At 41.0% G+C, this 15,840-nt stretch overlaps 1 protein-coding gene and 1 long non-coding RNA gene across 5 annotated transcripts in view; one reads left to right on the forward strand and one right to left on the reverse strand.

The window, feature by feature from the left end:
• The window catches only part of LOC143770189 (serine/threonine-protein kinase BRSK2-like), a 370,111-nt gene that overhangs the window by 326,096 nt on the left and 28,175 nt on the right, over positions 1 to 15,840 (reverse strand). The gene's annotated exons all lie outside the window — the stretch shown is intronic.
• LOC143768579 (uncharacterized) lies at positions 1,926 to 2,581 on the forward strand. The gene is made up of 2 exons (XR_013213954.1): positions 1,926 to 2,238; positions 2,376 to 2,581. It is a non-coding gene; the product is annotated as an uncharacterized LOC143768579 (long non-coding RNA).

The raw sequence follows: 15,840 nt of genomic DNA on the forward strand, positions 1-15,840 counted from the left end.
CGACGCTAGTGTGAAAGTAGCCTTACTCTTCATCGTCGATCTTCACGTCAATGAGCAGGGTGCTATTCTGCAGCTACGACACTAACATCGCCCAGAATATGCACCGACAGTCATAGTAAATGTGTTAATAAATCACACCGCAGCTTTCAATTTGAATTCTGTTCTTGAAAAATGTAAGCTATGCTGTGATTGGTCACAGTGAGCAATAAATATTTTTTTTCTTTTAGTGTTTACAGAAATCTGTTCCAGAATTTCTGATTTATTTACAATAGCAGTGATACAGTAGATGAGACAGATAGGAGGCACTGAGACTGCTGTATATATCACATAGCAGACCCCGAGACTTCTGTATATACATCACATAGGATACACCAACTCTGCTGTATACACCACAAAGGATACTCTGACTGTTGCATGCATCACATAGAATACACTGTGACTAGTGTATACTGCAAATAGGATACAGTGAGAATACTGTATACTGCACATAGCATATACTGAGACTGCAGTAAACATCACCGGAGATACAGCTGAGACTGCTGTAAATACATCACATAGGATACACTGAGACTGCTGTATACATCACATAGGAGACACCGACTCTGCTGTATACATTACATAGGATACACTCTTACCGCTATATAATCACATAGGATACACTGAAACTGCGGTGTACATCACATAAGATACACTGAGACTGCTGTATATATCATATAAGATACCCTGACTACTGCATACATAACATAGGAGACACTGAGACTGTTGTACATACAAAACATATAAGACACTGAGACTCTGCTGTATGCATCACATAGTATGCACTGACTGCTGTATACATCACATTGGATACACTGACTGTTGCATGCATCACATAGAATACACTGTGACTAATGTATACTGCAAATAGGATACAGTGAGAATACTGTATACTGCACATAGGATATACTGACACTGCAGTAAACATCACAGGAGATACAGCTGAGACTGCTGTAAATACATCACATAGGATACACTGAGACTGCTGTATACATCACATAGGAGACACCGACTCTGCTGTATACATCACATAGGATACACTCTTACTACTATATAATCACATAGGATACACTGAGACTGTGGTGTACATCACATAAGATACACTGAGATTGCTGTATATATCATATAAGATACCCTGACTTCTGCATACATAACATAGGAGACACTGAGACTGTTGTACATACAAAACATAGGAGACACTGAGACTCTGCTGTATGCATCACATAGGATGCACTGACTGCTGCATACATCACATTGGATACACTGACTGTTGAATGCATCACATAGAATACAGTGTGACTACTGTATACTGCACATAGCATATGCTGAGACTGCTGTACATATCAGAGGTTACACAGACTGTATACATTACATAGGAGAGTATGTATGTTCTCCCCGTGTTTGTGTGGGTTACTCTGGGTTCTCCAGTTTCCTCTCACACTCCAAAGACCTACTGATAGGGAATCTAGATTGCGAGTACAAAGTATACACAAAAAACTACATTAATCTATAGTAATAATGACCCATACTGCACTGTACATGCACAAAACTATTTTGCTTTAAATGAGGAACGCAGTATATATATATATATATATATATATATATATATATATATATATATATATATATATATATATATAGGTTTGCATTTGTTGAAATTAACAAACTTAGCAACACTGACCTTCCCCCACTATAGCACTGCACTGGTCTTTATTGATAGGCTGCAGTGGTGACATCACAACTACATGCGTGTGACCACTGCAGTCAATCACGGATCTCCGCATTGATGCCTCTACACAGGGCATGAGCCCTTGAGGCCAGCGATTGGCTGCAGCAGTGTTGAGTGCTGTGTAGTTGTGACATCACCACTGCAGCTTATCAGCAAAAAGCATGCCTAAGCCAGGAGAGACAATATTACTGAAAAATGAGTGTCAGTCTTAAAACTTTTGACCTAGACTGTATATATTTATAGATATTTTTTCGTTTTATTTACTATCCTTGCAATTACTGGCTAATATTTGTGATATTTCATGGGACACACATAGCCGGGGATATGTGTGTATCACAGCGCAGGGCCAGACCTTGGCAGCTATTGTGCAGACGCCGATGTTAGAGGGGACTGAAATAACGATCATTTCATCATTTCCCAAGATGTCCTCCACTAACTGCAGCCATTGCACCAATTTACCTCTTGCAATTAAGGTAAATTAATTACCAGGGTCTTAAAGGGAGAGAAATAATGGTGAAAGAGGAGGGGCATTTTCTTTTTTTTTTCAGTTCCATCACAAAATTCCCCAATCCTTCTTTTTTTTGCTTCCTCTCCGCTGCTTCCCTTTCAGCCTTGATCCAATGTCCAATATGTGGATCCCTGTCCTCCCTCCTGTGTGAAATGCTAATCAGACAGCAGGACGGGTTTGTGCTGCCAGGATTCCACCCAAAGCTGCCGACATGAGCGTCCCTGGTGAATCGTCCGCACGGAATGAAGTGGCAGTCTAAATATTATCAGATTAATGAAGTATTATTAAAGCAGTGAGATACAATATTATGACTAAGTGGTACGTGTGTTTTTCACTTCCAAGGAAGTCACATCAGGAGCCGCGCAAATGAGATTAATTAATAGCCGCGATTAACCCTGGAATTAACTGATTTTTCGCAAAATTACCAATAGCCATTCTTATCATGGCTTCTTGACATTGTACCCGTCTCCGTTTCACAAAGACTTCATTTAAAGGGAATCTGTCAGCAGGTTTTACTTTGTAATCTGAGAGCAGCAGGATGTAGGGGCTGACACCCTGATTCCAGCGATATGTCACTTACTGGGCTGCTTGCTGTAATCACTGTTTTAGGAGGAGACCAGTTGTCTCGTGCCTCCTGGTCCAACCGAGCACCCAGCACTGATTAGCTGTGATTTTATCACAACTGCTGCACCGAGTGAACTAAGTGACATATCACTGGAATCAGGGTCTCTGCCCCTGGGTACGAGTTGTACTTTTGAATTACATCACTCATGTTATTATATGTGATGCACTGGAAAGCGGATAGAAAAATTCCAAGCACATTAAAATTGCAAAAAAAAAGTGCAAATTCACATTTAAAAAAAAAATAAAAAAATTCACCATATTCACTACACGGTAAAATTGACCGGGCAATATGATTCCCCAGGTCAGTATGAGTATGCAGATACCAAAAACGTGTAGTTTTTTTTATTTAAGTGGTGAAAACAATTTTGAAATTTTTAAGTAAAAAACAATACCGCTGTCAATCTCTTCTTATATGTGGAGAAAAAAAAGAAGAAAAAAATGTCTCCGCTTTGTTCTTTGTGACTGTCTGTGAAAATCGGACCTCACTCGGATTTTTTTCCCAGACCCTTATTTTTGCATTTCCGATTTTGAGCCGATATTCGGGCATGTCTCCACTATTTTCCGCCGATTTTAACGTCAAAGTGTTTTACACTGATCCATCAAATGCGACTTTTTATAAAGTCGCGAAATTTGTCGCGAGCGTACTTCAGCCCTTTTCCTGGAGTGATTTTATGTGATCCAGATATTTTGGTGCAATTTTTGCACCGTTTTTGTGAAATGTGCATGTTTTTGCACTAAAAAGATGCAAAACGGGTTAAAGGCAATAAAAGAACATTTATGATTTTGTGTGAAATCCGTGCACCATTTTGAAGAGTTTATAGACTCAAATGGAGCAGGGATGGGCACATGCCGACTAGACGTGCGTGGCGTTGCTCAATACAAGTGAAATGAGCCATGCAGGATACGACTAGTCGGAATGTGGCCGGAAGTATGTAAATCGCATACATATGACCGGCCGATCCCAGCACAGGACAATCTTGACAGTGCTTACTATGCGTGCTGTGAGGATTCACAAGTCACATAGATAATCCCTTGGACAAGTCCTTAAAGTATTTACATTGTTAATGGGTTAAGTTCTAGCGCCTTACTCCTCCACAAATATATGCAATGGAGCGGCACAATGTAGCACTGTCAGCAGCTTCTGCACCTAATGTCGAAAATGCTGCCATGAAAAAAAGTCTAAAACCAAAAACAAAAAGCACAATTTAAAGTAGGTAAACTTAATAGTATAGTATATCAACAGTATAGCCTGCCATAATAAAGCCTTGTCTGCTTACCCATAGTAGGTCTGGACTGCTGTCACCCTTCTTACGGCCCCGACGTGCGTTTCGCGTACCTGCTTTATCGAAGGTCGCTTCCAAGTCGATGCAAAAACAAATCTGTATACAACGCTCTGAAAGGTATAAAACTGGCCCCTCCCCAAACTATGCATTCCTCCTATGTAAACCCCTCAGGTGCCAACTAGACCTAGCGGCAGCTGCAACCTCTGCTCACCCTATGGCTACACCACCGGCTGAAAGCAATTACAGGATCCTTCTCAGTTGTGTATTTTGCAGAAAACATTTCTTAAAGTATTCTTCTTCGTTCCTTAAAGTCCAAGTGCATAATGCCAACAACCAGACTCAATGGGATTTTAAAGCCACCTTTTGTTGTCCAAAATACACTGATCTTTACTCACCCTCACTGGGTCCGGCGATGGGTCTCCAGCATTGCCCCAATGCTCTGCAGCCAATCAGTAAGGTCAGCGGCGCTGCAAATGTAGTTGGCACAAGCCATAAATGACGCTGACCTCAGTGATTTGCAGCAGCGCTCAGTCAGCAGTCCGCAACGGAGTCTGGGAGCAGCAGTAGAGTCTCAGCGCCAGACCCAGGGAGGGTGAGTAAAGAACAGTTTTCTAAAGGAAACCTGTCAGCTGATTAATGCTGCCCAAACCATGGGAAGAATAGATCACATCCTGGATTCACAACTGCAGCCAGGTATATTTTGCCCTGAAACTCTCAGATAAAATATAGTTAAAAGATTTGCAGCTGGAGGTGACTATACCATGAGACCTGTCGATCACCTGGAGCAGAGCTGTGAAGAGCCGGCTGGAGAAAGAGCTGGGCTAGTCTTGTCTTTGACTATGGTCCACAACCGGCTCTTCCCAGCTCTGCTCCAGGTGATTGACATTTTCAGAGAAAATATAGTTAAAAGATTTGCAGCTGGAGGTGACTATAGCATGAGAATTGTCGATCACCTGGAGCAGAGCTGGGAAAAGCCAGGCAGAGGAAGAGCTGGACTAGTGTCGTCTTTGACTATACAGGTCCTTCTCAAAAAATTAGCATATAGTGTTAAATTTCATTATTTACCATAATGTAATGATTACAATTAAACTTTCATATACTATAGATTCATTATCCACCAACTGAAATTTGTCATGTCTTTTATTGTTTTAATACTGATGATTTTGGCCTACAACTCCTGATAACCCAAAAAACCTGTCTCAATAAATTAGCATATCAAGAAAAGGTTCTCTAAACGACCTATTACCCTAATCTTCTGAATCAACTAATTAACTCTAAACACATGCAAAAGATACCTGAGGCTTTTAAAAACTCCCTGCCTGGTTCATTACTCAAAACCCCCATCATGGGTAAGACTAGCGACCTGACAGATGTCAAGAAGGCCATCATTGACACCCTCAAGCAAGAGGGTAAGACCCAGAAAGAAATTTCTCAACAAATAGGCTGTTCCCAGAGTGCTGTATCAAGGCCCCTCAATGGTAAGTCTGTTGGAAGGAAACAATGTGGCAGAAAACGCTGTACAACGAGAAGAGGTGACCGGACCCTGAGGAAGATTGTGGAGAAGGACCGATTCCAGACCTTGGGGAACCTGAGGAAGCAGTGGACTGAGTCTGGTGTGGAAAGGCGTGTGCAGGAAATGGGCTACAGGTGCCGCATTCCCCAGGTAAAGCCACTTTTGAACCATAAACAGCGGCAGAAGCTCCTGACCTGGGCTACAGAGAAGCAGCACTGGACTGTTGCTAAGTGGTCCCAAGTACTTTTTTCTGATGAAAGCAAATTTTGCATGTCATTCGGAAATCAAGGTGCCAGAGTCTGGAGGAAGACTGGGGAGAAGGAAATGCCAAAATGCCTGAAGTCCAGTGTCAAGTACCCACAGTCAGTGATGGTGTGGGGTGCCATGTCAGCTGCTGGTGTTGGTCCACTGTGTTTCATCAAGGGCAGGGTCAATGCAGCTAGCTATCAGGAGATTTTGGAGCACTTCATGCTTCCATCGGCTGAAATGCTTTATGGAGATGAAGATTTCATTTTTCAGCACGACCTGGCACCTGCTCACAGTGCCAAAACCACTGGTAAATGGTTTACTGACCATGGTATTACTGTGCTCAATTGGCCTGCCAACTCTCCTGACCTGAACCCCATAGAGAATCTGTGGGATATTGTGAAGAGAAAGTTGAGAGACGTAAGACCCAACACTCTGGATGAGCTTAAGGCCGCTATTGAAGCATCCTGGGCCTCCATAACATCTCAGCAGTGTCACAGGCTGATTGCCTCCATGCCACGCCGCATTGAAGCAGTCATTTCTGCCAAAGGATTCCCGACCAAGTATTGAGTGCATAACTGAACATTATTATTTGATGTTTTTTTTGTTTGTTATTAAAAAACACTTTTATTTGATTGGACGGTTGAAATATGCTAATTTATTGAGACAGGTTTTTTGGGTTATCAGGAGTTGTAGGCCAAAATCATCAGTATTAAAACAATAAAAGACCTGACAAATTTCAGTTGGTGGATAATGAATCTATAATATATGAAAGTTTAATTGTAATCATTACATTATGGTAAATAATGAAATTTAACACTATATGCTAATTTTTTGAGAAGGACCTGTAGTTCCGAGCCGGCTATTTCCAGCTCTGCTCCTGGTGATTGACATTTTCCAAGAAAATATAGTTAAAAGATTTACTGCTGGAGGTGACTATAGCATGAGAACTGTTGATCACCTGAAGCAGACCTGGAAAGAGCAGGACAGAGGAAGAGCTGGACTAGTGTCGTCTTTGACTATGGTCCCTGGCCGGCTCTTCCGAGCTCTGCCCCTGGTGATTGACATTTTCAGAGAAAATATAGTTAAAAGATTTGCAGCTGGAGGTGACTATAGCATGAGAATTGTCGATCACCTGGAGCAGAGCTGGGAAAAGCCAGGCAGAGGAAGAGCTGGACTAGTGTCGTCTTTGACTATAGTTCCCAGCCGGCTATTCCCAGCTCTGCTCCTGGTGATTGACAGGTGTGTCGCTCTGGTCACCTCTAGCAGCGTATATTTCCTTTGAAACACCAGCGCATTTCAGAGCTAAATATACGCAGCTGCAGTTCTGCAGCCAAGATTTGATTCATGCTGCCCATAGTTTTCTGAAAACAGAAAATCCCTTTAAAGCGCATTTCCCAAAAACCTATCCACAGTTATCCAAAGAATTAAGAATTATTGGCAAGTCTTCATGGGAATAAATAATGCAAATGAGCTCTTAACGTTCCATTACTGTAGCAACGCGTTTCTAAGTCGGAGTCTTCCACATCTCCTGCATTAAGAATTCTCTATGTGAGTGCTTCCCTTCACACTTACAAACACGTGATGGAGTATATTGAGTGATCAGTATTCCGGACCCCTTCTGATGCCTCAAGCCCCCTTGACAGTTTTCTTCATATTAATATTATAGATTCTTAGGTCAATTCACTTTTCTGGGATGTCTAAATAATAGATGTTTGTGGCATGGACCCTCGCTATGGTCTGTATGCTGAATACAGCATGTGACATGACGGCTATTCTGTACGTTGTACCATTTCTATGTTATACTGAGCCGCAGGCTATGGCAGCACTTTCTATATAAAGTCTAAATATAACACGTGTGACTGCAGGGAATATGTCCGACAGCCAAATTAAAATTAAAGTCTGTAAAAAGTAATCTTATACTGGGAAAAGAAGGTTTTCTGTTACCAAACAGCATCTACATAAATATCATACATCAAAAACACTGGGATACATATAAGTATATCATCTACAGGTACAGAATATAGGTAGGATTGTGTCTAATTTGCTGTCCACTGCCTGTTGTCAAGTGTAATCTGTCTCTAGCAGCAGAAAGACCAAGACAGGTTACAGACAGGAGCAGAGAGACCAAGGTCTTGGTCTCTCTGCTCCTGAGCTCCTGTCTGTTAAACCACAGAGACGCATAACAGAGAGGTGAGCTTTCAGTTCAGGGCGTTTTTTGTGCGGATTTGCGGCGGATTTCTTGCTTTTTTTACCCCTGCGGATTTCTATAATGGAATGAGTTACAAAAACGCTGCAGATCCGCAAAAAAATTACATGCTACTTCTTTTAATCCGCAGCGTTTCCGCACGGAATTTTCCACACCATTAGCACAGCATTTTTTTTTCCTATTGATTTACATTGTACTGTAAATCACTTGCGGATCTGCAGCGTTTCTGCACGGCAAAAAACGCTGCGGATCCGCATGAAATCCGCAACGTGTGCACATACCCTAAGGCTGCCTATATTGGTTGCATAAAACAATAATGCAGAACTGTGGATAAAAATGACTATGATACGCAGTTTTTCCTCAGGATCGGCCATTAATGTTTGAGCAGTGGAGGTCCAGACCCATTAGATCTCCCCAATCATAAGAATGATGCAAAATACTTGAGTTTTTAGAAAAAAAATTTTTTTCTCTTTTCAGTGCTGTTTTTCAACTTTTTTGGAGTACTTTGCTCCTTTATTTAATGGCTTTAGTATTCGCGCCTCATTCTATATACGTTTTCCACCAATTTTTAAGTTGGATTACTTTTCTAACGGTTTTTTTTTTCTTACTTTTTTTTTTTTTTTTTACTTTTCATCCACAACTTTGCTTTTCCAGATTCATGAAATGCGTCTTTTACCAAATATCAGTATATATACAACTCTGGCAAAAATTAAGAGACCACTGCAAAATTTGCAGTTTGTCTTATTTCTCTTTATAGGTATATTTTTGAGTAAAATGTAAATTGTTCTCTTATTCTATAAACTACTGACAACATGTCTCTGAAGTTCCAGCAATAAATTTTGTATTTGTTTTCTGAAAATGAGAAATGGTCAAAATAACAAAAAAATGCATTGCTTGCAGACCTCAAATAATGCAAAAAAACCAAGTTCATAATCATTTAGAAACAACAATACTATTGTTTTAACTCAGGAAGAGTTCAGAAATCAATATTTTGTGGAATAACCATGATTTTTATTCACAGTTTTCATGCGTCTTGACATGTTTTCCGCCAGTCTTTCACACTGCGGTCAGTGTGAAAAATGAAATGGTCAAAATAACAAAAAAATGCATTGCTTGCAGACCTCAAATAATGCAAAAAAAACAAGTTCATAATCATTTAGAAACAACAATACTATTGTTTTAACTCAGGAAGAGTTCAGAAATCAATATTTTGTGGAATAACCATGATTTTTATTCACAGTTTTCATGCGTCTTGACATGTTTTCCGCCAGTCTTTCACACTGCTTTTTGGTGACCTTATGTCACTCCTGGTACAAAAATGTAAGCAGTTCTTCTTTATTAGATGGCTTGTGACTATCCATCTTCCTCTTGATTACATTCCAGAGGTTTTCAATGGGGTACAGGTCTGGAGATTGGGCTGCCCATGACAGGGATTTGATGTGGTGGTCCTTCATCCACACCTTGATTGACCAAGCTGTTTGGCATGGCGCATTGTCCTGCTGGAAAAACCAGTCCTCAGAGTTGGGGAACATTGCCTGAGCAGAAGGAATTAACTGTTTTTCCAGGATAACCTTGTACGCGGCTTGATTCATACGTCCTTCATAAAGATTAACCTGCCCAATTCCAGCCTTGCTGAAGCATCCCCAGATCATCACCGATCCTCCACCAAATTTCACAGAGGGTGCAAGACACTGTGGCTTGTACGCCTCTGCAGGTCTCCGTCTAACCATTAGACGACCAGATGTTGGGCAAAGTTGAAAATTAGACTCATCAGAGAAGATTACCTTACTCCAGTCCTCTATGGTCCCATCCTTATGGTCTTTGGCAAACTAGAGCCTGGCTCACCTTTGCTTCTCATTGATGTAAGGCTTTTTTCTAGCTTTACATGACTTGAATCCTGCCTCTAGGAGCCTGTTATGAACTGTTCTTGCTGTGCACTTCACCCCAGCTGCCATTTGCCATTCCTTTTGTAGGTCACTTGATGTCATCCTGCGGTTGCTGAGTGACTTTTGAATAAGATGACGGTCATCCTGGTCAGCGGAAAGTCGTTTTCACCCTCTGCCGGTCTGTAGCTTTGTTGTCCCCAATGTCTGCTGCTGAACCTTGTTGTAATGGACTGCCATCTTAAAAATTTTAAGGATGGAGGCAACATGACACTCACTGTCTCCCTCTGGTAGTAAAGCCAGAATTGAGCCCTTCTTTTCCTCACTCAAGAATTTTCTATTCAACTCTTTTGGCATGGTTAAAAGTTATTTTTTCATGCCTACTACTTTTGGGATATTACTAGCACTTGTTTTGCCATCCAGCTTGTCCTATTGCAAGAGGATTGTGAACACCCCAGCAGTGTTTTTTATACACTCCTTCGTTAAATAAGATATGGTTCAGGTGATCACCTAATCAGAAGCACATTAAGGCCGGAGTCACACACAATGTATAAAAATACGGTCCGTTTTTGATGGCCGAGATACACAGAAAATTTCCTGAACAGTGATCCGTATTCAATGCAAGGATGCAATTTTTTCTCCAAAAATTATCCGTGTGTCATCCGTATGGCATCCGTACGGTGAGATTTTCTCACTGGCTTGCAAAATGGACATAGAATGGATCCATGGCCTCAAATATTCGTAAAAACATATATACAGTCCCTGAAGACCCTTGTCACCTGAAACAAAGTTAAAATAAAAAAAACAACAATATCCCATACCTCTCTGGCGTTACAGCCAAGTCCCACGATGTAAATCCATCACAAGGGGTTAAATAATTTTACAAGCAGGAGCTCTGCTAATTCAGCTGTGCTCCTGCCTGTAAAAAGTGGGGAATGAATGGAATGCAGGGGAACGTAGCTACCTAGACTTGCGGTGCTGCGCCCCCTTCTGGCATAACCTCAGATGAACTCGAGCGTGAGAAAATATTCAGAAAGATTCCCACGCTCGAGTTCATATGAGTTTATGCCAGCAGGGGGCGCAGCACCACAAGTCTACAATGCTACGTTCCCCTGCATTCCATTCATTCCCCATTTTTTACATGCAGGAGCACAGCTGCATTAGCAGAGCTTCTGCTTGTAAAATTATTTAACACCTTCTGATGGATTTACAGGGTGGGACTTGACTGTAACGCCGGAGAGGCATGGGATATTGTTGTTTTTTTATTTTAACTTTGTTTCAGGTGACAAGGGTCTTCAATAGGATTGAGCATTTAATAAACTATTACAGCCCCATGTGTGTATTTCATTAAAATACCTTTTTCCTAATGTGTGTGTGTTTTTTTTAACCCTTTATTAATATTGGATTAATAATGGATAGGTGTCTTATTGACATCTCTCCATTATTAACCAGGCTTAATGTCACCTTACAATAGCAAGGTGACATTAACCCCTTATTACCCCATATCCCACCGCTACACGGGAGTGGGAAGAGAGAGGCTAAGTGCCAGAATGCCTGTAAGATGCGCCTTTTCTGGGGTGGCTGGGGGCAGATGTTTTTAGCCGGGGGGTCCTATAACCATGGTCCCTCTCTAGGCTATTAATATCTGCCTTCAGTCACTGGCTTTCCCACTCTGGCAGAGAAAATTGAGTGGGAGCCCACGCCAGTGTTTTCCGTGATTTAACCCTTTATTTTAACAGCTAGAGCCCCCATATTTTGCACACAGACACTTCTAACATTAGTAAAGAGGAATATGTAAAAAAATAAGGGATATGAAATGGTTTACTGTATGTAACCCATGTCTCATATCCTGTGGAGTTTGGGAAGGAAAAATGAAAAGCAATTGAATTACCGGCTTTTCTGCTATCTAGCGCTGTATTAAATATAAATATATGTATATATATGTGTCTCACTGACATATTTATATATATATATATATATATATATATATATATATATATATATATATATATATATATATATATATGTGTGTAGACATTAATTTTATCTGTTCTACTAACCTGTCAGTGTGATTTTACTGTACACCGCACTGAATTGCTGGCTCTTCTATAGAACACTGGTGCGTATTTCTCGCAAGTCACACTGATGGTCTGTTTTTTTCTCGCACCCATAGACTTGCATTGGCGATTCTCGGCCGAGATACGCTGACAATCGCAGCATGCTGCAATTTCACTCGGATCCTGAATATGGCCGAGAAAACAACGGATAATAGGAGGTGCCCCATAGATTAACATTGGGCCGAGTGCTATGCGATTTTTTATCGCATTGCACTCGTCCGTATTACGGTCTAGTGTGACTCCGGCCTAAGTAGAACTCTGGTTGGAATTCAACTGACACTGGAATAGAATGGCTGTCAGACATGTAAAGAAAATGATTGTTATAAAACTGTGCAGTGGTCTTTTAATTTTTACCAGAGCTGTATATATATATATTTTTTTACACATCTCATTCCAGTCCCTGCTTGGAGTAAAGTTTCTAGAGGAGTTTTTCGGTTTAGCGCAATTTTGCAACTTTTTAAAGGATTTGCAACTTTTAATGCTTTGATTAAATGCTAAAACATTTTTTTGGTTGTGCGTCATTTTGAAGAGTTTGGCATAAAAAAAAAAATCAGCAAATACAATTAAAAAAAAGAATAGTAAAAACAATTTTGATAAATTGCAAATGATGAATTGCGGCCCATGTTCCTGAGTACAGGCTGGTTGATTTGGAGGGGTACATTTTGGAAATTGCAAAAAAAAGTGCAGTTCCACTATGGTTTTTATTTTTTTAAGTACTATGTTCACTATATATTAATAATGACCTGGCAATATGATTCCCCAGGTCAGTACGAGTACGCAGATACCAAACATGTATATATTTTTTTTATTTAAGTGGTGAAAAAAAAAATCGGAAATTTGTAAGAAAAAAAAAATTGTTGCTTTTTTCACCATTTTTTTTTTTTTTCAGGATATGGGGCTGGGTGATGGCTTTTTATTTGCACCCCGAGCTGATGTTTTTATTTATACCATTTTAGAGTACATGCAATGTTTTCATCACCTCTTATTAGGTTTTATTGCAATGTTGCTACGACAAAAAAAATGTAATTCTGGTGTTTCACTTTTTTTTTTCCTTACCCCGTTTACCGATCTGATTAATTTATTTAATATTTTAATAGATCAGGCATTTCTGAATGTACTGATACCCAGTATGTGTATTTTGTTATTATTTTTATTGTTTTATTTTTAATGGGGGCAAGAGGCAAGAGGGGTGATTTGAACTTTTATGCTTTTTTATTTTTTTCTTATTTTGAAAAACTTTTTTTTTCACTTTTTACTGCATTTAATAGTCCCATTGGGAAACTTGAAACTGCGATCATCTGATTGCTTGTGCTATACAGAGTAGGGCTCCAACACTGTATGTATAGGAGAAATCACGATCTCCTGTGAGCGTCGGCTACAAGCCGGCATTCACAGGAGGATTGTAATGACAGGCACGGAGTCTTCTGCAGACCCCTAGCTGTCATGACAACTCATCGGTGCCCTGTGATCACATCTCGGGCGCGCCGATGGGAGCATGGAATGATATGCCCCTCCCCCCAGCCCGCCGATGCGGGTTAAATGCCGCTGTCAGAGATTGAAAGTGGGACTTAACAGGTTAACAGAAGCGTTCAGAGCGCTACTCCATCCGCAGCTGTAAAAGGCACATGATGGCTGACTGAATCAGCTATCATCTGCCGGGAAAGTTGTTTGCTCAGCCGCAAACTCATATCAAAGGCATATGACGTTCATATATGTCATATGTCGTGAATGGGTTAAAGTTATTTCCAGTGACATTATTGCCCCATATTTACGTCAAAGTTGCCAGCATGGACCCTGCACAGTAGCATACACCTGTATGACCTCAGGTCCTGCACACGGCGGGTGCAGGAGTCCTACGTTGGGCGTTTACCCTACATCATACTTGTAGGTCCATTTGTTGCTGATCTGCAATATGTAAATGTCCGTTACTTTGCTTTATCTGAAGGAATGAGAACGATTCCAGAGATGACAATAGGCTAGATGAGCTCTAGGAAGAGTGAACGCACTGTGTGCTAAATGTATGTGTTCGGCAATCAACATGAGAAAAGCATGGCTCAGCAGAAAGGGAGCGGCGTCATTAGAGGAAAGGGCTGGACAATTTAATGGAGTAATAACCTGCGAGCTGATAGAGCTAGAGGAACAATAGATCAGGCGAGAAAGCCACATTTCAACATGGGACACTTATTTGTTTAATTACATGGCCAAGCAAACCTTTGGAAAGGAATTTACCGATGAAAAGGATTTTCCACTAAATATTTGCATTCCTTATATACAGGAATGGGATAAATATATGATTGCTGAGGGTCAACCTGCTAGGATCACCTCCCACCCCCGAGATCAGGGTCCCAAAGGAGTCTACATGCATGACCACCTCCTCATTCACATCTCTAGAACTGGTGGAAATAGGCTTTACGTCAGTTCAGTAAAACTGGACCACTAGAGCATATGTATTTATTTTACTCCCTTATATAGCGCCACCAGTATGTATTTGTAGTGTGGGAGGAAACCAGAGAATCCACAGGAAACCCACCCAAACACGAGGAGAACACACAAACTTCTATCAGATGTTTCCCGTGGTGAGATTTGACCCCAAGACCCCAGCGCTGCAAAGCAAAAGTGCAGTCCAGTAGTCAGATAACCATCCATCATACCACAGAATGTTAGAGTAGGAAGGGACCTCCAGGGCCATCATGTCCAACCCCCGACTCAATGCAGGATTCACTAAGCCATCTTAGACAGATGTCTGTCCGGCCTCTGAAGACTTCCTTTGAAGGAGAACTCATCACCTCTTGTGGCAGCCTGTTCCACTCATTGATCACCCTCACTGTCAAAACGTTTTTTTAAATATCTATCTATCTATCTATCTATCTATCTATCTATCTATCTATCTATCTATCTATCAATCCATATATCCATATATCTATCCATCCATCATCCATCTATCCACCAATCCATCCATCCTCCAATCCAGCCATCCATCTATCCACCAATCCTTCTATCCACCAATCCATCAATCCATCCATCCTCCAATCCATCCATCCAACCTCCAATCCGTCCACCCTCCAATCAATCCTCCAATCCATCCATTCATTCACCCATCCATCCATCCATCCATCCTCCAATCAATCCTCCAATCCATCTATCTACTAATCCATCCATCCATCTATCCACCAATCCATCCATCTATCCACCAATCCATCTATCCATCAATCCATCCATCCATCTATCCACCAATCCATCCGTCCTCCAATCCATCCATCACTGCTGTATTCTTATGTTTCTATTTATCTGTCTCAGCCATAGTAGGTAGATTTAGGTTGGGATCAGTTTCCCTCCTTGGAAACTCCTGCCTCCTTACCAGCCACGACCTTCTTTACTCTGAAAGTACAATTTGATCGTCTCTCTTGGGTATAGTAAAATCTGAGTCTGGTTGGTGGCACAATTGCGCTTGAATGCTGTTGACCATCTGCTGACCTGTAGCTTGTTTTCTACTGTCTCCACAGTCCGTAAAAAACCTGATTAATTGGAAAGATCTAACAGCTGAGCTCTCCGCAGCGCTACTATCTTAATTCTCCATCTGGAGATGGAAACTACAACCTTCACATTTCTACCGACAACTTTATTTTTCACCCATGGAACAAATTATTTTTTGTATTCTGAGGATCGGTGAATCTCGCTGTCCTTTTCTTCAC

The sequence above is a fragment of the Ranitomeya variabilis genome, chromosome 4 (genome assembly GCF_051348905.1).
Source record: "Ranitomeya variabilis isolate aRanVar5 chromosome 4, aRanVar5.hap1, whole genome shotgun sequence".
Classification (NCBI taxonomy): Eukaryota; Metazoa; Chordata; class Amphibia; order Anura; family Dendrobatidae; genus Ranitomeya; species Ranitomeya variabilis.